The sequence below is a fragment of the Malurus melanocephalus genome, unplaced genomic scaffold, assembly GCF_030028575.1.
Source record: "Malurus melanocephalus ecotype Western Australia unplaced genomic scaffold, MMel_1.1 scaffold_227, whole genome shotgun sequence".
NCBI lineage: Eukaryota > Metazoa > Chordata > Aves > Passeriformes > Maluridae > Malurus > Malurus melanocephalus.
Genome location: NW_026623459.1, coordinates 897,063 through 919,611, shown reverse-complemented (window position 1 = coordinate 919,611; position 22,549 = coordinate 897,063). Strand labels below are relative to the sequence as shown.

General features: G+C 37.2%; 1 protein-coding gene across 7 annotated transcripts in view; it reads left to right on the top strand.

Annotated features, from left to right (window-relative positions):
• NFIB (nuclear factor I B) overlaps positions 1-22,549 on the top strand; it is a 164,493-nt gene that overhangs the window by 53,736 nt on the left and 88,208 nt on the right. The gene's annotated exons all lie outside the window — the stretch shown is intronic.

The following is a 22,549-nucleotide window of genomic DNA, read 5'->3' as shown; positions in this document are numbered from 1 at the left end:
TTTTTTTTTTTTTTTTTCTTCGCCAGCACCTTTCTTGCCAATTTTCAGAGAAATGTTGATAGATTTGTTTTTCTTTTATGTTTTTGTGAAATGTAACATTCTGCTAGTTACTCAGCATTGCTAAGTTCCTACACTGCAGAAATCCCTGGAGAAAAGATAGACAAAAGAAAAGKCAGCTCTTTGAAAGGCTCAGAACATTTAGTGTTTATTATGACAGACATGTACATTTCTTTCAAGAAAACTTTTGATGTGTCTTCTATGAAAATAAAAGTGGGATATTCAGGGTAGAGGGAGAGTTATGTGTGTAAATAGTTTTTGATTTTCTGTCTGTCTGTCATAAACAGGAGACTGACTGCTGGCTATCAGAAGTGTAATGAATAAGTCACATTATAAACAAGAAAGGTTATATTAACAAGAAGCCTGTTTATCAGGTGAGTTGGTGGAAGTACAGTTAGAGTAGTGTCCCACAAAAAAGATAGGAAGTGCTAAAATAAAGTCTGTAGAATAGATATTTTTACAGAAGGTATTTTCTGTAATATTTTTCTGGAGAGTGATATATTTTCCAAGACACATTTGTCTTGGAGTCAATAATAACATAAAACAAACCACTGACTTTTTAGATAAATTTCTGAAAAAGAGAGTTTCCTGTGTTACTATCATGATTCAGAGGAGTTAATCCAAATCATTCTGAAATCAGAGGAAGTTTTTATGACATTTCCCTCCCTGACAATKATGGGAAACATAAAAGTTTATTATGCTGTGTCTTAGTATTTAGTCTGTTACATGTGCAGACACAGCGTTGAATCTGTATGTAGTGTTAGCTGGCACACCTTTGCAAGTTAGCTGGTTCTTCAGATTGGCTGCATTTGATAATTRTTTTCCTATCTCTTAAGAAAATGGCAGGCAGAGAAATTCAAAGATAAAATGACATTCTGAGGATACCTTTGGATGGTTTCCATTTAAATATTTTTGAAAATCCCATGCTTCACTTTCCTATCCTCTGCTATGAATGTAATACTTGGACTCCACTGATTTATACAACATTGAAGAAGAAGAAGAACAGCACAGCTAGGGGGTGGAAATTTGGGGACAATCTCACTACTTTTAGACCACTTAAAATGAATGTATTTTAGCGCTTCTTTCAGAAGTATTTCTCCTCTTATTTTCTAAAACTTTAAATAACCTTATTCTTAAGCCTCTTTGGTTTAGGTCTTTTGGTTTGGTTTATGTCTGCCTGGCAGACCATGGCTGATCAGTGAACTGACCAGTCATTGTAAATAACTTCTTTCAGCTGCTGACTAAGRGATAAGGTGTTGTGAAACCCCATGATAAATTGGACCCATTGCTATTAGGAGATACCTTAGCTCTTTCACCTGGCACTATACATTTTTATTCCTTGCAGCATACCAATGAGACACAGTTTCCTCGTTCATGAGTGAAAATACACCAAGAATGCAAACAGAAATCTCCTCTGAAGATGCCTGCATTTGTTTCTCTGGCGCTTGTCATCTTTAATTGCTTTTCTATCATGAGCACCTCTTCACTTTGAAGGGTCCAGGCATGACAAAAAAATTTTAGTGACAGCATTTTTAATTAAAGTGAAGAATGGAAAACTGTTTARATCCCATTAATGTTATAGTCAGTCTTTGTAAGTGTCATTCATTATGAATGAAAAAGCAGACTGTTCATACAGAGGTAAGACACACGTGCACTAAGGCTTTTTATTTACTTCAGTCTTAATMAAACTACAGGTTGTCAAGATACTTTTGATGGATATTAGTAGCCAGATTTGAAGAGAGGATTTCTTACTTACTCGGATAAACTCTTTCCTCTGTGGTCTATCTTTATGGGGAAYGATAGTATTCTAGAAAGTCCTGAAGACTTATCATCCTCTAATTGRTATGGTCCTGTAGTGTGTTTCTGCATAATTCAAAAAGGAGAAATTGATTAAATATTGCACCATAAGTGCTAGTTTATGAAACCTATTCTAGTTATAGATTTCTGATTCTCAAAACATAACTTTATTCAATTAAAAAAAATGTCTACAAGTTAATGTCTTTGCCAGTGTAATTTCRATGAATTGTCACTTGAATTCTCTCAGAACAATTTTTTTGTGGCTAGGAGAGTGGTGCCTGTATATCATGGCAGAAGCATGCTCTCTATGTCTGCATTTCTCAAAATCTGGTCTTAGACAAATTACAGGAGGTCATTGTAGGAAGGTTTTTTCAGCCATTTAGAAAATTTTATCCTTTTCTCTCTTTTCTTTTAGACTATTAAACCAGAAAAATATAATGTTTCAGTGGGCTAATACTGAATATCAGTGTTTGTGGGGGGATAGGGAAGAAAAGGCATTGCAACATTGAAATAATATTTAATTTTGCTAATGGAAATACAGTTTTTATCAAATATATCTGTTCATACCCATGATAGTGCTAAAACATACTACCATGGATTGTAGTTGTTCAGATGCTGTACATTTTGCAGGGATGGAAAAGCCTGTTACACCAGTCTGAGGAGAAATCATTTGCAACAGTTAACGGTATTAACCGTTATAAATAACAAATATTATATATTTGCAGGTATTTGAGATATTCCTCAGTGATTTGCAAAGCCTCAGTGCATTTCTAAATATGATATTTTATAGACCTTTCAACTGCTCTATTTCAGCACTTCAGTGGGAAAGAGTATTTTAGATATAATTTAAACATTTTATTGAAACTTTTTTTTCTCCATTTTTTATTGAACAATGAACTGCATAAAATAAATTCCCATGAAGTAAAAGTATGTTGTAAGGTCTTTGACTGATAGAGAATAATTGCTTTGTTGATTGTATATCCATGCATGATAAGATATGCATAAGAAGAAATCTGGTACAGAAGTATAAATAGTACTTATCTTTAAGCCAGCATCTGTCATCTGCTTCAGCAGACAGTGTTTTCTTTCATTCCTGCATAAAAAGAGCTGAGAGATTTATGGAGCAGCTTTGTTTGTGCTCTGTGATGCTTAATCAATTTTTATTAAATTCTAAATTAAAACTTGGCTTTCATCATAGTCTTTTTTTTCCCTACAAGTAGACATATCTGATGTATAGAACAGGAGAAAGGCTCATGACAGCCACAGAGTTTACGCAGAAGTGGGAGTGAGTTTGTTCCTCAACTCCACAGCACATTGTTTTCAGAGGGGCTACTCTCAGTAATTTTTTAGAAGCTACRTTGATATTTCTGTGGCATTCATCAGTATGACAGAGCAACCCTTAAGCTATTAAAATGTGACCCCCTGGTTGGTATAATTATTATTGATCTTTGCAAGAAATCTGTGAAGGAATTTTATTTGTATTAATTTGCACATGGTATGTATGGTTCTGTTAATCAAACTAGGTTTAAAGTTGGCTTTTCCACTTTATGGCAGTTGAAAACATTAGCTATTCACGTCATGCACTGAGATATGTAAATAAGTGGTGTTATCTTCATTTTACAGATGAAGAAATTAAGGTAGAAGTGCAAAGTTACTTAGTCAGGGTCACATCTCTTGAAAGAGGCAGAATATAGGCAACAGGAATGCTTGARTCGTCAGCTCAAATCGCACCTCTAATTACTTTAATAAAGAGCAGACACTTATCATATGCAGAAATTTTGTTTTCAAAGTTTGGATACATGAAATAAATGAGTCATCTGAGATAAAAAAACATGTCTTAAAATGTGTTAGCTTGGTAGCTTGTTCCAATGCTTTGTCCTKCTAACTGATGCTAAATTGGGGTTGTTTAGCATCGCTGTATAGTTCTTGCTCTGCCATTCTTGTAAAATTGACRACCTCTTTATGACCTGTTATTTTCTCTCTATTAAGGTACTTACACAGGCTAATTATAACACTTTTTTCCTTCTTTTTGAAGAAGTCTAGTATTTATTCTGTAACTTCTAAGTAAGTAGCTTATGTCTCAATCCTTCCCTGAAATAAGAAAACAAAATGGTGCTTCTTCTGTTTTCCTCTTTTTTGTCATGTTTTGTCCTAGATTGTGGCTAGGTGCTTGTGTTGCAATTTCATGCATGAAGCCTTTCAGAGTCATAGGTTTTGGGAATATAGTCCTCCATTCTTAYTTTTCCTGTCTAAAAAAACTCATCAGAAAGAACTGAAGAGGAACAACCATCTACTCAGTATACTGAAAGAGCTCTTAATAGATAATTTAAAAAAAATGCCTCTGTTGTCTTCAAGGAAGTTTGAAAAATAGAAACATAAAAAGAAATATTTTTGTTTACCTTCACACTCCTGCTTTCAGATAGATTGACTTCTGTCTTCTACACAGTCTCTGGTATGCACCAGTCTGAGACTCTTTGTTGTCCTTACTCTTCTGAGTAGGGACACACTAATGACAAAGTATGCTGCACAGCAAATCTCTCAATACCCAAAGCTGCTTTAAAAGACGCCTTTCAGTTTATGCATGTTCATTTTAAGAAATACAGCAGGCAGTAATGTTAATTCAGTGTGGCTGAATGCATTAATTTCCTTTGGTGGGCTATTTTAGAGAATCTGAGAAAATAATTTTGGTGSTAACTCTTAGGAAAGCGGAATACAGCCTTCAAAGTTTTTGTAGCTCAGCTCCTAATCAAAGAGATGTCAGTCCTTTTTTTTTTGTGTCCTTTTGCCTTTTTATCCACTCAAAACACTGCTTGTTATCTGTTTTGAACACATTGGTTCTGTGTCCAGTGCAGCAGCAGCAGCAGCATGGAAAAAAAAGCGTAGGGCTGAGAAACTGGAAGAACTTAGAAAGAAAGACAAATAAAGAGAAGTGTCACTGAAAATTTAAAATGAAAACAGGATGTGGACATGATGTAGAAGCAGGCTTTCATGATACAATGTAACTGTCTTTGTAGCTGCCCAGCTATATGTTATATTGCTGTGTGCCAATATTCCTTTTTTTTTTTTTTTTAATGAACAAAACACGGACCTACTTAGTTTGTGTCTATTTCATGTGGAGTAAATTTAGACTAGATGAACTGAGTTTTTGGAGCCACTGCCAAATGAAGTGGTGATGATGGCTAGAGAGGTTTGCAGTTTGGGAATGCTTATGACTGGAACACAGCACATACTGCATCATGCCTTTGACCACGATGCTTTAGACATGCTGCCAAGTGTTTCTAACAAGATAGTGCTGTTACTGTRTTTTACTTTTAACTTTCCTGTTGCACAGAGTACATTTCCTTTTTTGTTTTATAAACTGTGCTCTCCATGGTTTTTGTACCTCTGTAAACAGTTCTGACTATTGATATGTTGGCAAAGTATGAGGGAATTTTGTGCAGATTACTCCTTGTTATATGACGTTATGCACTCCATACAGTTTTGGTAATGTGGTCAGCTTGAGTCCCAAAAATAGGCTAAAGACATGTATAGAATTTTATTGTTATTTATTCACAAAAAAGAAAAAAAAAGAAAAAAAGACAAACAAAGGGGGCATTACTTTTATCTTTCAAATGAGCAAGAAGACAATTATGTCAGGATATGTAATGATGAACCTTAACAATGGTTAGATCAAGAATTTCTAAGAAAAACATGAGTTTAGTCTTCTGCTTTGTACTGGGAGAACCTGAGCTTTCTTTTTCACAAAATGCAAAACCTCTAAAACTTAGTGACTATTAYTGAAATCTCAAAAAGTATATTACATCAACCCACAAAATATTCATACATTTGTAGGCTTAAATTTTATCTCTTCAATAGAAAAGCAATTGCATTATTTTTACATTTGGAAATGGTCATTTAAAACACCATTAAGTCTACTCTCTAAGTTCTCAAGTTGTAAAATATACAGTAACACCTTTCAGTAATGTTAAAAAGGGTATAATGAGTTTAAGCCCAACTCTTTTTTTCTCTTTTAGTCCTTTCCTTTTTTGATTTTGAATGTTGTTTTGTAACAGATCTTGTAACTGGGGTCTCCATTTGAACTGTAAATGGAGATTTACAGATAACTCTTATATCTGAGATAACTGAGGTAAATGTTCTGTATCTGATGGTGGTACATAATGATTGTGCAGGATCTTGTGCTCACCATAGGTACCGTTGAGAAGATAAAATTATGTTAGCTGGGAATGTTTGTAACTGGAGAGGTCTGTTATACTCAGCTTGAGGCATTTCTGAGATACCGAGCTAGTGAAATACGGAGTATTTTTAATATCAATGTTAAGGCTTTGTCACTGCTTACCTTAGAGTGCACATCTGTGGTGGATAACATGATTTCTGGTGATATAAAACAACAACAAACTTTTCAATTTTTTTTTTTTTTTTTGTAGGAGCTTTTTAAAAAGCTGGGATGTTTGCTCAGTAGCATACCGTATCAGCATGCAGTACCACAGCTCTTGTAATGTTAATCTGGTCATCCACATCATAAACAGTTTTGTAGGCTAGTAAGAATAGCAGGGTCAGTGCTGTGTGATGTGGTTTTGGCAACACTTCCATTGTTCCTTCATGCTTATGCTTTCTGTAAAAGGTATCTGTTAACCCTGAAAAATATATGCTRATAGGTAAGCGAAAATGTACTTCTTGTGGCTTGGCTACCTTAGTTCCTATTGTGAATAACCTTCCTATGTTTGTGTTTGCAAGAGTGGTTTTCCACTCAGGAGGGTTACTGAGTCACCTTCTCATCCTCCACACTTACTTTCTTTCTTTCTCCCCGACAATGTGGCTTTGGCAGGTCAGTTCAGTGCTGGACAATCATAGCAGTAGAAAAAACTGTTCACCATGAGTGATTTCTTGCTGATGAGTAAATGTTATTGCAGAGCTGGAGATTAGGAATTGAAAAGAAAAGTTATGGACCAGGAGAACTCTCTTGAGCAAAGCGTTTATCTGAACAGCCTCGCTGTTTCTGTTTATCTGCTGCTTTTCTGGGTGGGCTTTTTTTTTCTGTTGGTTTTTTTTTTTTTTTCCTTTCCTTCTTCTGGTAAAAGAGTGAAGAATAGGTACCGAGTTCCAAAGCACTGACTCATGGGACCACAATGAAGCATTAGGATACAGCCATTTCCTACCTTTGTTTGAAATCAGCCGAATGGCTCTGGCGGATGCGGCCCTCGGCTGCAGGGCTTGGTGGAAGGAAATGCTTTTCATCTTTATRGAGTATGGAAAGTTGCTCAGTGATTGCTTTGTCCATCATATGTGGCAAGCGTGTAAAACAYTTTGCTGTGCATTGCATTGCACACCTGTGGCTCTGAGGTTATTGACTTCAGGAAAAACACTTGCCAAGTAGTTCGAAAAGCGTGGCAAGGGAGATGAGATAAGGAATTCTAAGAGAACTGTCTACTTGCACTATTTCTGAGGCTGTTTTACAGGTCTAGGTAAAATATGACCGACTCTCTTTTCAATATGAGAAACATTGAAACAGCAAAAGCACAGACAAAAAGTATTTTCTTGCCTGAAGTGATGCTGGGAATCCAATGTTTGCTCTGAAAATAGACTGTATGACTTCATGCTCCTRTTTTTCTGCTCTGAACAATTAACTCCACTTAAAGGTGTGTGTCGTATCTCAGAAAATACAGTGCTTTTGGATGTAACAAGACTAAATGCCTTAAAACCTCCCAACTTCCAGGGCAGGTAACTCAATAAAGGAGTAAAAGCAACAATGGAAGAACTAAAGAAAAACAATGACAATTGAAAACTTACATRGTTGTTGTGTATTTATCTTTAGCTTTGAAATTTGTTGAGACTCATTCCAATATTTTTTTCTGGGCTCTTTTATAAATTACTCGTTACCTTTCATTTAAAAGCACTCAACATAATTTTTAAAATTATTTTTACTTTTTTAAATTTTTTTTTAAACTGTGTTTAATTTGTTGGATTAGTGATTGCATCTCAGAGGCAAATTGTTTATTGATGACCTATCATTCTTTTCTTAAGTAGAGCCTTATTGGCATGTGCAGTTGGTGYTAGTGAGCACATTTAAAGAAAAGGCAAAAAAGTATGAGCTTGGAAATTCTCCAAAGAAGGGTTAGGAAACAACGTACGGACAAATGCTCCTGTTTGGAACAAAATAGAAAAGGGTCCTTGGTTCATGTATTTGTCTGTATGTGTTTCTAGTTTTTGTTAAGCCAAAATTAAACACAGTAGAGTTCACTGTTTGCTAATCACCATGTGTTTACTTTCTCTTCCAAAAYTGAAGTTGCCAACCAATACATTTCCTACCCAGTGCTATGAATCTGTCCAAATAAACATGGGAAGTAGTAAAACAATGACACTATATGAAAATACATCCTCATTCACTAAACAGAGTCCAAAAATTTTTGTGAGGTTTAGTAGGAAGAGAAATGTGCATCATATGGATYGTATGGGCTCTCCAGGATGTGCAAAAATAATAAAGTAACATTAATTTTGTTCTCAAGAAAAACACCTGTGATTTATGAAGATGAACACTGATTATTTTTTATCATGCTCCCTCTGTAATCCTTCTGGCCTTGTGCATTTTCTGTTTTCTTGTGTTTCAAAAGTGAATCGTARAAGGACTTCTCTCACAGATCACACAGGCTACAGCAGAAACATTAGATACAAAGTCAGAATCATAATATCATCCTGAGTTGGAAGGGACCTACGGCAATCTTTGAGTTCTTTCCCTGCACAGAACAACTCCAAGAGTCACACCATGAGCCTGACAGCATTGTCCAAATGCTTCTTGAACTCTGGCAGGCTGCTGCTGTGACCACTGCCCTGGGGAGCCTGTTCCAGTGCCCAATCACTCTTTGGYTGAGAAGTTTTTTCTAATATCCAGCCTCTCTTCACACACCTTCATGCTTTTTCCTTCAGTCTTGTCACCACCCACAAGAGAGTGCCTGTCCCTCCGCTTCCCCTCACAAGGAAGTTGTCAACTGCAATGAGGTGTGTYCTTCCTCCTCCAGGGTGACAAACTGAGTGACTTCACATGGCTTCCCCTCCAGACCCTTCACCCTCCATGGCCTTTATTTGGATGCTCTCCAATAGCTTTATATCTCTATGATATTGTGGCACCCAAAGCTGCCCCCACTTCCTCAGCCACTTCTCATAGGATTTGTGCTCCAGACTCTTCTCCGCCATTGTTGCCCTTCTCTGGACATGCTTCAACATCTCAACATCTTTCCTAAATTATGAGGACCAGTGCTGGACACAGAACTCAAGGTGTGGCCTCACCTAGGCCAGGTACAGGGGAAGAATGACTTGTCTGGTTCTGGTGGCCACACTGTTGCTGACACAGGCCAGGATGCCCTTGGCCTTCTTGGCCACCTGGGCACATATTCTGAGCTGCTGTCAATCAGCACCCTCAGGTCCCTTTCTGCAGTRCTGCTTTCCMGCTCTCCTTCCCCAGTCTTACACACAGCCATAGTTGCCCTGTCCCGGGTTCAGAATCCTACACTTGTCTTCTTTAAGCTTCATAGAGTTGATGATTGCACAGCCCTCTAATTTGTCGAGTCTCTCTGCAGGGCCCTTCTGCCCTCAGGGGAGTCAAGGGTTCCTCCAATTTAGTGTCACTGGCAAACTAACTTAGTATACCTTTGAATCCTTGGGTAATATTTTTTGCTTATGTGACCACCTAACGATGGGTGGAAAGTCTTCTGTGTGTGACAGAAAAGAAGCTGTATCRTACTGCTGTCCATCAGCTGGCCCACCAGTCAAATTCAATTAATTCACAACATTTTTCTTCTTTGGCAAAATCTGTGATGGTTCATAAATAAGTCAAAAGTAGCTTTTAACCACCAATGTTCTTGGTCACTGAGCTGGAGAGTGGGAGATGACTTTTTTTCAGTAACCCATGCTGTGTTACATGAACTCGGTGGAAAATAAAGAACTACACAAAATGCATGGAAGCAGACCACCATATGAAGTTTAACAAACTGAACTCCTCAAGAACATACTGTTTTGGATAATTTTAGGTCTCATCCAAAGGAAGAGATTTTTAGGAATTCAACCCAGTATCTGTAAAACTTAATGGGACCCCATACATCAAAGGCCCTCTGTTCTTGAGATGCAGTCCTGAAATGGCATTCTGCCTGGGGATTCTCCTTGGTTGTCCTTGGCAGCAAATCAAACAACTGTCTCTTTCCACCAGCAAGCCATYTACTTGTTCTTCTGTAGATCTGATTTTTGAATTGCATCCAGTGTGGGATACATTTAAGTATTAATGCTTAAATCTTACGTCTTGTCACAGTCACACAAGGTGACAACCTGGAACTATCTGATGCTGCACTATAAGAACTGCATAATTCCCATACATCATCTGAGGATTTTCTTTGAAGTGCCATGGTAGTTGCAATTACTAATTCTGTTGATACTTTGCTTTAAAAAAATTTTTTATTAGTTTTTATGAACTTGAATGCTAAGAAAAAATGTTTCTGTTGCAGTTGGGAGCACATCCTTTACACCGAGGCACAAATGTTGTGTTAGTGTGCAGCCATGCAACCTGAAATAAAACCAGCATGAAATATGAACTTCTTACAGTATTTTGTGACTGGGATACTCTGTCTTTAATGTTGAACAGTTATCTCTGGGATGCCTAGGAGTCAGCCAGTTCACTGTTAATCACAAAGGACAGCAAAAATGCTTGCCCCAKACAAACTTTAGGCTTCTCTGCCTTCTATCTAGATGATATATTCATCAGAAAATGGATTCACGGGAGACTGAGATTGAATGATCAGACGTATACACAAAATAAAACTTGCTGAATATTATTTTGATTGCTTGGACAGTTTAGAAAATAAAGCAAATGTAGTAATGTCAGCTGGAAAGCACTAGGCTTTGTCACATGCTCAAGGATCTTTCATTGCCCGTAAGAAAATTTTAAGTTATTAAAAAAGGTTAGGGTTTTCTTGTTTGCTTGTTTTTCTCATGTAAGGAAAACTTACACAAGTGGAAAAATTAAAAATGTGTTATTTTCATCTCTGCTGAAGGAGCTGTATGGATAGAAAACRTCTGCAAGGGTGAGAGGGTAGCAAAAGCATGAGGAATGTGCACCTGTGATTTCTCTTGAATATTTAATAAAGATTTGAAATGRTTTCTATTAATATTTTAAACTTTAGTTTTCTATTAAATGAAATAAGTCTGGGGTCAAGAAAAAATGTGAACAAAATCTTGATGGCACTTGATAAAAGCAATGTAGTTTCTCAAATCTCCTCCCTAGCCACCCTACTTCCTCTGTATTTGAAAACTCTCTAGAAATGACAGTTGGGATCAAAATTTAATCACACTGGGCACTGTGCAAAACCAACACAGACATCATATCTGCCCTAAGGAGTTTATGGACTATTTCAGGGCTTGGTGCCAGCAGAGGGTGTAGCAAGTAGTGAGAACAAGGAAGAGGTAGTAACTCTAGGAACTTGTGACTATCTTGTCTTGCTAGATAAACACTCTGCTCAGTGTCAGCATCATTCAGTGAGGTTAAAATGCAAACAAAAACACTGGTGCATTTGCTAATCATGGCTAGTCATCTGTCTTGTGACAGGCATGGTGAATTTATGAGATAGAGCTACTGTCAKCTCTGTTTCTCCGATTTTATTATACTCACTTGTGGGCAGGAGGTTTTGGGCCTCAACTTATTAACTCCTTGTAATAATCTGTTTTTTGATACATCTACTCCTACAGAGGAGCAGTGCTGACACATATCTTTAAAATTTTTATGCCCAAAAGAGGAATATTTTTGTAAAACATAATAGTTGAGGGTTTTCTTCTTGCCTTGCATTTCTGATAAGATGAGAAATACTTTCCCTATGTGAACRTTTTAAGTAGGAGTCAACTAATAAGTAAGTATACAGTGTATCTGAAACAGATAAAACAATTTTCTGGGTACAGGATGCTGCGTTCTTTAGCTGCTTTCACTAACTCCTGCTTTTCTTGACTCATTTGGGGAAGGAGGCAGACAGCTGACAGATCATGAACCATTTCAGGAAGGCATTCCCTCTGCAGGGCATCCTGAAGTACTTTCTCAGAGCTCATGGACAGCCAGTGCCTGCTTTATTGCCCAGGGCAGGCAGGAATGGCTTGCTATCAGAGGATCCCGTAAAGAAAGATCACAAATTCTGTGTGGAAGTGTACAAAACACTACAACAGAGCTGTGTATGACCACAGGAATTTTATCGTATCAGATGGGATTCAGTGGTCCAGGATCATGTACTCAGCTCCTGGTGCAGCGTTCTGTGTCTGATAGCAGCTGGTGGAACGTGCAAGAAACACATTAATTGTCAGTTAGAAAATAACCTGCCCATAGGGGAAGTTGCTTTCTAAGCTCAGCCAATTAGTGGTTTTCTTTTGCCTTTTAGCAGGAGTTTGCATACTTTGTCTTTAGTGAGCAAGCAGTTTGCTGAATAAGAGCTCTCGCGGCTGCAGGAAAGTTTGTAATTGTGCTTTGCTCCTACTTTCCGAGCTGCACTGTGCTACTCATAGGTGCAGCTTAAATGGAAAAGGGCAAGTCGAGAAAGCTCAAAGCAGAAGGCAAGATGTGTTTTAGTGAGACATGAACAGTAAAATCTGTATGATTTTTCCTTTTTTGGTCTCCTTTAGGCTGAAATGTGCCTCTTTTTATTSCTGTAGTGATGTATGTGTGTTACAAAGTAGCACATTGTGTGTTTTATCAAAGAATGKTATGTTTTTTATATAGTAGATTTTAGATATGTAGAAGATGCATTATTTACATGTTTTAACCCATGTGATTGCAATAGTAAACAGTAAATGAGACCAACACTTTCCATACCTAACTCTCTTCTCATCAGATGTCTCACTGAAACATGCATCTCACACACACCTAYCTTTACAAACCTAGTGTAGTTTGGCAAAGGATGTGTTATGTCAATCCTTTGGGAAAATATGAACAGTGCTAAATGTCCCATCAATATGAAGAGTCTCCTGAATTTTAGACTARATATTCAACTTTTGATTTCTTTTTAGACTCACAGCTTGTTTGCACTGTATTTTATGATGTGCCCCATGCTTTTACTGTTTGTATGCTTCAGRTGTCTATTGACAGTCATCAACTGGCCTTTCAATTCTGCAGCTGCAGTCTGGTTACTGGACCTAAAATTTTCAGATTGATTGTAATTTACATTGAAATTTATAGCTACTGTTATATATAATCACTGTTATTGCAGGACCATGTAAAAATACATTTCCTATTTATTCATAGGATTAAAAAAGTGATATTTGTTGAGTGGCTTTGGGGGACAGTGGCAAATGCAGAGTTAAACAAATGACCAGTTTATGTCGAACTGAACATTCAGTGTTGATGGACCCTTAATCTCTAAGCAGATGGTTTACCACAGTCCCATTGTAGTTCAGAAGTACCTCTTGCATGAGAAAATGCAGTCATGCAGAAACAGTACAAACACTATTGACTTGCCCACTACTTGCTGCTGCTCCTTTTCTCTCTCTTCCTCCTCCTTCTTTTATAAAAACAGAATGCAATTTTAGTTAAACTTTCATGCCCATAATGCCTTTTGGTCTTTTTACCTAGGATTTCTGTTTTGGTTCTAAATTAAATTAATATGATGGATATTGTGGTCTCAAAGGTTTTCAGTATGAACTGATTATGAACTCATTTTCCAATCTGAGGGCTTTGTTATTGTCAGAGGACCCTTCTTTTGCTTCACATAACTTCTCAAATCATGGCATTTCAAATTCCTGTAGTCCCGTAATACTATAATTTGTGAACAAGAGAGAGGAGAAAACAGAGATATTTTAGTTTCTGCTTTCTTAACCCATTCTTGTTCTATGCAGAAAAAGAAACAGGTCTTATTACTCAGAGTTGAAGATCTGCCARCTTAAAAAGTATTCCTTTTCATATGTGGAAGATTAAGTTCACATTTTATGCAAGTTCCCTACTATACACCTTTGTCTCTTGTCACRCAGCACATAATTACTACATTTCACCACCAGCAATCATTCTTAAGTTAAAACCAGCTATAAACCTCTCATTAGTAAAAATAAGACAATGAAAATAGGATGTACACCTTCAAAAAGAGAACCCACTGTTAAGAGAGTTAATCTCTTCATTTCACAATAGATAAAGAATAAATAATTTTCACTTAGGGCTGTTCTTTCACATACAATCAAAATAGTTTGTGATAACAGATCTGCTGCCAAAGGCTTCATGAACACAGAGTTTTTTGCAGATGGGGTTGATCTTCCTTCCATACTACAAATAAGGTAGTTTTTTTTAAGTCACAGGAGTTGACCAGATTTTGGTGCTGCTTGTATTACAGATCATGGGTAGCCATTACAGGAGACTCCATACCACCGATTTTCAGCCTCAGCCAGGAAAGGAAGGACTGTTTTCTGTACAAGGAAAAGCCTGTGGTCAGACCACATTTTCTCTAAAAAGTTTTGTCCTGAACTGTAACTAGAGTATGGAGGTTGACATTGGCCCTGGGAAGGGTGTTGGCAAATGTGAAATTATTTTGTGCCAGACAGAGACTCAGTGTGTCTTCCAGTCTTGTCTCCTATGCAAAAAAACATATTCTCTTCCTATCCAGTTCCATCAAGCCAAAYGATGAAGAACTAGCAAAGTAGATTATTTTTTCTTGTTTTCAAAACTTTTCTGAGTTACCAGGGAAGCCTGAAAAAAATCCAGTGACATATTCTGGTGAGAATTTAATTCAAAATTAAAATGCACCTAAAATATCCCTCATGTTCATGTCAACATTATAAATRACATTTCCCTGTGGAAGGCCTACTGTGGGATCACTAGCATTTGTGTTTGGTACCAGCATGTAGTACATGAATGGATGAATTTTAAATTTTAAAAGTGACAAGAGGAGGAGGGAAAAAAGAGATGGCAGAAGGTAGGGAGGCCTGGAGGGAGGAAGAAAGATGTTGCAGATCCAATCCACTAAGGAATGCTGTGGGGACTGAGCTTTGTTCAAAAGGAGTGTACTATCAGATACTGTAAAGCCTATGTCATCCATATTCTGATTATGGGATCACTGCTTAAGATAAATCTGCATAAGATAAATCGCCAGGAAGTACTTTATCTTGCCTTTGGAATATACTCAAAATGTGTGTTTTGTGTATGCAAAGTGAAGGAAGGTCAGTTAGGTKTCTTGGTGTGCTGGCATGGTAGTGTCGCCTGGAGAAAAATGTGATGAATAGAGTAGAAATAGGTTCAGGTGAGATTTTCAAAACTGACTGTTGACTTCAGTAGTAAAACAGTGGGAATGCAGCCAAGTCTGTGAAGACTGCTTTTCAGAGCCCTGCTCTTGTACCAGAAGATGGGTAGGCTAAGGACACCTGAAAATTCAGGAAATAGATTTTCTGACTAAGGCCTCCTAACGTTTCACAGCTGGTTTGCAGGATTCACATACTTGACTTACAATGGAAGCACACAACCGAACAAGTTTTGGATAATTTTTCAAAACTTTTTAATGCCAGAGACAGCTTGTTACATACAAAMCCTCTGCATTTCAAAATAAAAATTAGCAGATAATGTTCTGTAGTTGAAGTAGCATACTGAAAGTTAGCCATGTCAAATTCCTCCCCTGCCTCCCTCAAAAGYAGTTGAAAAATTTATTAAGCAAGACTTTTTTTCCACATTGTATCAAATAGGATTGAACTATAGCAAAAAAAAATTCTAAGAATCCTGAAATTGTACAATATTAATTATAGTAATGATGAAAGATTCTAAATAAATTAGTTCTTCCAGAAGCCATCCATGAGAAGTTCAGTGGGAGCCAAACCACAGGCACTTTTTTGCCTCTTTGAACGATTTAGGTGGAATGCTTTCCAAAATACGGATGTGCTTGAGGGGAAAAAAAGAAAAGTAATCTTGTTAACCATAATAAGTAGAATTCAAAATTACTTTTGGAGCTTTCCCTTTCCCATTCAGAGAAAACAATAGGAGGAGAAATATTCCTAAACTAAAATTCAGTTCAGATGTAAAATACACTTGCTATTCCCACTTCCAGTGGCAGAATGGGAATATTTTCTGAAGCTCCCTAATTTTATTCTCCCAAGTAGCRTGACTTGCTAATACTCCAAGAATTCTTTGTGAATAAGAGTGCACATGAAGTTGTTTCTTTAAGGTGTGTGTGGTATATATCCTAGAGTTATGAAGCACTTTACAGAGAGAAATATCAAATAAAACCAACTGCATTGCACTAATGACTTTTCTTCAGGCTCTGAGGTTAATTACAGTAACCAGTAGCAAGTGCAAATATCACTGCAGTGTAATAAGTTGCCTCAAGTCCAATTAACCTACAACTTGTGCAGAAATCCCATAGTCAAATTGCTTGGTCACCAGTCAAAAGGCTCACTGCTTTTCCAGGAGGTTTAAATCCCAACTGTTACATAAGCCAGCATCAACTTGCCTGTTAAGTGTGGGCATTTATATTTGGGATTCATCTAAATCTGGGAAGCAGTTATTTCTTACACCATATTTATGAATAATGACAAGACACTGCCAGCTGGTGTGTGTAAAGTTGTCTAGACCAATCTGAGAGCAGTAAGTTTTTGCATCTTGTCTTGTGGCAGCTTTGAGGGCCAAGGAGGCAGACTGCAAATTTTCCAGTGACTGCTAAACGACCTCAAGCTCTGGTAGAAATAATGCCTGCAAACAGAGCAGCTTTGGTGGTTGTGACAGAATTACTTAAAAAAAAAWAAATTGGAAGGGCATCGGCACTTATGCTTTAGGATGAAAGTTGTCTTACAGAAAAAGAAAGTTTTCTACCTAGGTCTAATATTTCATAATTTTGTAATGTGTGAGCTTTGAGTCATCATCACAATTACATAGTGCTGATCGCTGTTTGAAATACAATCATGAGTTAAGATTTGGAGGTGTGACCTGGTGGGGCAGGCATTTTTATCTGCTTTGCATTCTGCAGTGTTCCCTAGTGAAAGACTGCATGAAGGAATTTATTAGTTTTGTTTTTCTTTTTGAACCACATTTAATGATATCTTTTGGTATGCATTTCTTTTCTATCTTGTGTACATGTTGAATTCTAGATAGCTATACAGTTGTATGACATAGYTTGGGGTTATTCTATCCCCTCAAACTTTTTTTTTTTTTTTTACTAGAAAGGAGCAGTCCTGTATTCAACATCCAGCTTTCGAGCTATCTGTAGTAAGGATGCAAACCTTCTGATTCTAAAAGGGACAATATGTGGGGATTTAGAAAAGAAAGGAAAAACACATGGTGAGGGAGATATGGGATGAAGACTCTTCTGAAAGGAATATTTTTTGCAAGAGAAAAGAAGAGAAAGGCAGAGGAATTGTAAAGGAAGGTTGATTTTGGTGTGAGAAATGGAAAAGGATAGTTAGTTTTATGCTGAGAGACCTAATTKTTCCATTAGGCTTAAATGCTTCAACATAGATATCAACTCCATCTCTAGATGGAAAGACACCAGCTGATACCATGATTACCACAAATTACCTATGAATCTTTAATTCTTCCTAATGAAGATTACATATAGATTTATTGGGAATATCCTTGTCTTTATACACAGTAAATATTCAACTCACATTAAAAAAAAATTATGGCTTAGCATAAATGTTTGATAATGATAATAAATACCACTCATAAATCTGTAAGCCAGTTCCCCTGAGAGATCCCTTGAAAAATCATAAATACTATTACTTTAAAAAGACAACTGCACTTGGGTAAGAACACTAAAAGTAGCATGGAYGTAGTTCATGCTAATATTTTGTAACTTTGAGGACTTATCTCTCTTTCTTTTGTGCTCACATCTTACAAKTGCACATTCAAAGAAAATTGAGTTTCGCCACACATAATAAAAAAATGTAATTCTACTAACCTGCTAAAAAAAAGAGGTAAAGATATAACTCTACTGATCTCAAAAGAGRCATAAATTTGAAATAATCTGTAAAAGTTTCCATCTCTTGCCCCACTGTGCCACCATATTGTAGAAAAGGAAGGTCAGTGAGTGAGTTTATTTATTATTTTGTTTTATACCTGGATACAATGGGTTGCTGTGGGGAAGATCRTGACTCTTAGAGGCATCTAGACAAACTGTGACTCATTAGACATTCCTGAAGTGTGGTGAAATGGAAAAGTCAACGTAGTGCTGTAATATCTGGGTATAAGTTACGCAAGGACAGTTAAGGGTATAGTGTTGAGGGATTAACATTATGTGGTAGGTTTTCCATTTAATTAACTAGATGATGCCACTCCAGCTATAGTGGTGTCTGTAGAAAAATTAATCCCATATCAATATGCATGTTTAGAGCTCTCAAGCCAAAAGCACAGCTTACTCAGCAAAGAGAATTTCTCCTTGCTGAAAGAGAAAGGAAGTGAAAGGACCAATTTGTGACGCTGCATAAATAGCATTGTTACTGTATTGCAGTGAATATTGTCAGGAGATGAACTCCTCCATATTTTGGGGAAATATGCTAAGATTTTGCATTTCTTGTTGAACCTCAAGTAGGTGTTAGGGTAACCCTATCACTGAAGAGATGGAGGGACCAGATTCTCTTCTGTGCTAGCTGCCCCCTGCCATGCCCCCTCAGTCTTGTTTAACCTCTGGCTTTTCATTGAGCACCTCAGTTTCATGGTATTTTTCCTCTTGTGGAGACTACAGCTCTCTTGGCTGACTAGCAGAGATGTGTCTGAATGTGACTTCTTCCTGCACTGATCAGCAAAACSTTATTTGCATTTTTTCTGCTGTCTTCTCCCAGAAAAAAGAGAGAGAGAGAACACCAAGTATCTCCAAAATCGGAGAGGGAGGGAAGGAAAATAGCTTCCACCAGTTTCTGCTCTCCTTCTCCTTCACCACCCACTGGAGCCAATGAGGGGCATAAAAGGAGAGTCAGAGAAAGGATTGGTTAATTCAGCTGACCAGAGAAGGATTGTTTTGCGCAGGTGCTCACATACATATTTTGTTTTGCTGTGGTTTTTACTGGAGATGGTACAAAGTCGAGTTTGCAGTGCTGGCAATCCAGGAAAGGTACAGCCCTGGCACATTTTGTTTGTCTGATAAGCTGCAGTCTAATGGCAGTCATGTAACAGCAGTGTACATTGCTCTGTCCTGTGGTTTTGGAGAGCATCCTTAGACAAGGCTGCTCTTGGAGAAGGCTTCTCCCACTGCTGGGAAATGGCACATGACACTCTCAGCCAACATCAAAGACTCTGGGTGCTCTCCTGACTGACATCAGACATGTTTTGGGCATGCAGTGTTATCATGCATGTGTCAGGAATGGCTAACAAAACTGAAAGTGGCTAAATAGATTAAATTTTGCAAAGTATTCATTTATGTGGTTTGTGCCCCAACCTCATCTCAAGAAGTCTCATCTGTAAAAGACATTATACTTAGCTAGTGAGGACTGTTGTCAGGTCATCTGAGAATTTCTTTCCATGGAGCTTATCTAAGACCAGTAAAACAAGAGCTGACATCATCTTTCTATAATGCAAACAGYATTATTGAAACAAAGATGTGTTTTTTTCCTTTGTTAGGGAAACAAGTCCATACTGTTTAATACAGGATYTTTTCCTACCTTTTTGCATAGACTGGTTGTTTTCATCCATGTCAAGACAAGAGCACTTGACCTGCTAATCATTCTCTTTTGCAACTTTTCCAACATTCCAAACTTCTGACTGCAATCACTAAATGTACAGTAACAATTAAAAAAAAAAAAAAGGAAAATAAAAAAAAATTAAAAATTGAGAAAAATCTCCTCCTTTGTTTTCAGCACACATCAAGTACTTTCACTCTTTTACCTAACACTGAAAAAGAAATCCAGGCAAATAAAAATCAAAAACCAAAAACCCCAGCTGGACTGATCTACATCCTTAGAGTGGTGTGAATGATTACTTGGAACTATGTCAAACTGGAGACATGACTGTTCGTATTTGCCCTTTATGTTATTGGGAAGAAGAAAGTACTCAGGAYGCACAACCTCTGTGTTCCGTTTTGGAAAACAAATTGTGCATTGGGAGTACGAAAAACTACCTGGGGTAATTAATTTACAAGTTTATATGCCCACAAATTGTGGGGCTGGGTGTTCTAATGGAATATGGTATTTTTGGAAGATGAACGTGTCCTCTGGTATCACATAATCTTCCCGAAGCAAATTGCAACTGGGGGTGGATTTTCAAAAACACCTTTCGCAGACAATCTTCTGCTCCCACTCAAGGTGAATGCTGGTAGAAAAAATAAAGCAATTTTAATGGCAKTCATTTTTCCTGAGAGCCTAAAGACTGGAAACACTTCAACCTAGATATGTGTATCATGGCMAATTTAAATTCTGGTTTAATTTCTCTAATATATGGTATCTTTTCTTACAAAGGCAAGGTGGACAGATATGTTGTTACAATTTGCAGGTTGTTTTCCATATGAAAGTTAATTTTTTGGAAATCTCAGGTGGAATCTCTTTCTTCCTGCTTAAATTATCCCACTGGGCTCCAATATGACTACTCACAAGTTAGATGTGCATTCAACAATACRGATTTATTAGTTAGGCTTTTAAACTGTGGCATCTGTGAGTCATGTGTGGCTTAAAAAGCACATCTCAGAGATGGCTGACATTCAGTTGTGTGTGAAATGCAGTTCATGGGCCAAACTTTGCATTTGTCTGCATAAATCTCCTTTAGTTCAAATGAAGTCTGTAGAACCATTCCTGGTTTACCCTGGAGTCACTGAGAGATGTCATTCACTTAACAGACAAAGTACATTAATAAGTGTTAAGTTCTAAAAAGCTTTGGAGCCACAGAATTTATTAGCATTTTAACATCACTATGTCTTCTCTTATTTTCCATTCCCAGCCAATGGAAATTTTTAGGTTACTTGATGTACTTTGGGTCAAAATGGTGTGATTCTGAGTGAATGTATTTCATACCATTAAAACAGATTTGGTATATTTCCAGTTAAACAAACAAGCTTTTGAAATCCTATGCATTGAAATCAAAGTGTTAGGCTGTCTTTGGTGCAGAAATATGTCATTGCTGCTTATGGATGAAAGAGTTGGTGCCCAGTGGCAGCTAAATCAATAGTAACTTGACATAGCTGTGTCAAAGTTATTTTGTAAGCTTTTGTAGTGAGGTCTGTTGGGTTTCCCCCTTGGCCTCAAAAACCCATCCATTTCACTACTTGRCGTCCTCTGAAGATATTGCTAATTTTCACATATTTTGTGGTTTTGCAGAGTGGCAAAGTCCCACTAGACAAACAACTTCTGCATTTGTGATTTAAGCCACATTTGAGCTGGGCTGTCAGAGGTAAAGGATTAATATATCATTCCAGCTGATTACTTGTCCCTCCAAAATCCTTCAGGGAGGTTTGCACTGGAAATTTCATGTAACTCTCAAGTTTTTAATTTGAAATAATCATCAAAATACCCAAAAGCTATTATTACAGCATCAATGAACAGTCTGTGGCATTTTAGTTGTTTTGCTAAGGAGTGCACAGACTTTTGTTTCACAAGTTGTTTTCCGTTTACTGCTCCTTACAAAAACCTCTTCAATGTGCTGTTTTAGCAGAATATGTTTTTAATCAAAAAGTACATGTTGATGTTTAATGATAAGGCAAGAGGAAAGACTGGCCACACCTTAAGAAAAATGCTCTAATCCCACAGCCTACTTGTTCCCTTGCTTGGAAAATCTTGTTGGCTCGCAGAATATTCAACACCATTCTAATTTGCCTTTTCCTCTAAAAAGGATGCAAAACACTAAATCCCTTCTCCAAAACCGAATGCTTGTAATGTTATGAAAAGGGAGAACAGATGGTAGCATAAAGCTTAAGGGGAAAGTATAGCACTTTAATTCAAATTGTTTGACAGAGCTAAAGACAGCCACTTAGTTACCAATTGCTTAAGTTATTTATGCTCCTTTGTGTAAAAGAAGAAAACAAGGAAATTAAAATGTTTTGTACATTCAGAGAGAAAAGGGTAAGCTATGGCAAAATGGTAGTTTATTTGATTATGTTGTTTGATAATAGTAATGCCCAAAATGCGATTGATCTTACTAAKCAGCCTTGCAGAACCATTAGAATAATTGAAAACTAATTGCATAATAAGTTATTGTATACTTTTTGTGGGCAAGTTAACCCTGTTACAATGTGATAGCTGGCTAGGAATATACTCAGAGCTTCATAACTTGGAACCTTTTGTTACCTTTTGGTATTTTACTTCCACTTTTAACTAAATTAGTTTTGCAGTTCGTCAGGATTTAGATGGTGATTCAGTGCATTAACTTATCCCCATGCTGCTTTGATTGAACAGCAAAGCATCCATTACCAATGCCATATCCAAAGTGACGTTTCCATACAGACTGCCTGCTGTTTCATTCATAACCACAAGGCAGCCCAAAATGACTTTACTTCTTTTTACAACTTGCAAGGAGTTAATGGACTGTGCTGGCCCCCTGCCAAAACCTTTAAGAAACTTTATTAATGTGTTATGAAGCTGGGACACCATAGTGCGGGATTTTATTGGTTGCTCATTTTAATGAATAAAAATATGTATGCACAATTAAAACCAGGTTTTCAAGCAATTGCCTTCTAGTAAATGTAAAATCTCTGACAATGATATTCTTAATGTTTGCTAATGACAGTTTTTTAATATTTATTTTCATAATCCCAAGCTTTGCACTGCAAGGATATGAAATTTGTGTTGTGAACGTTCC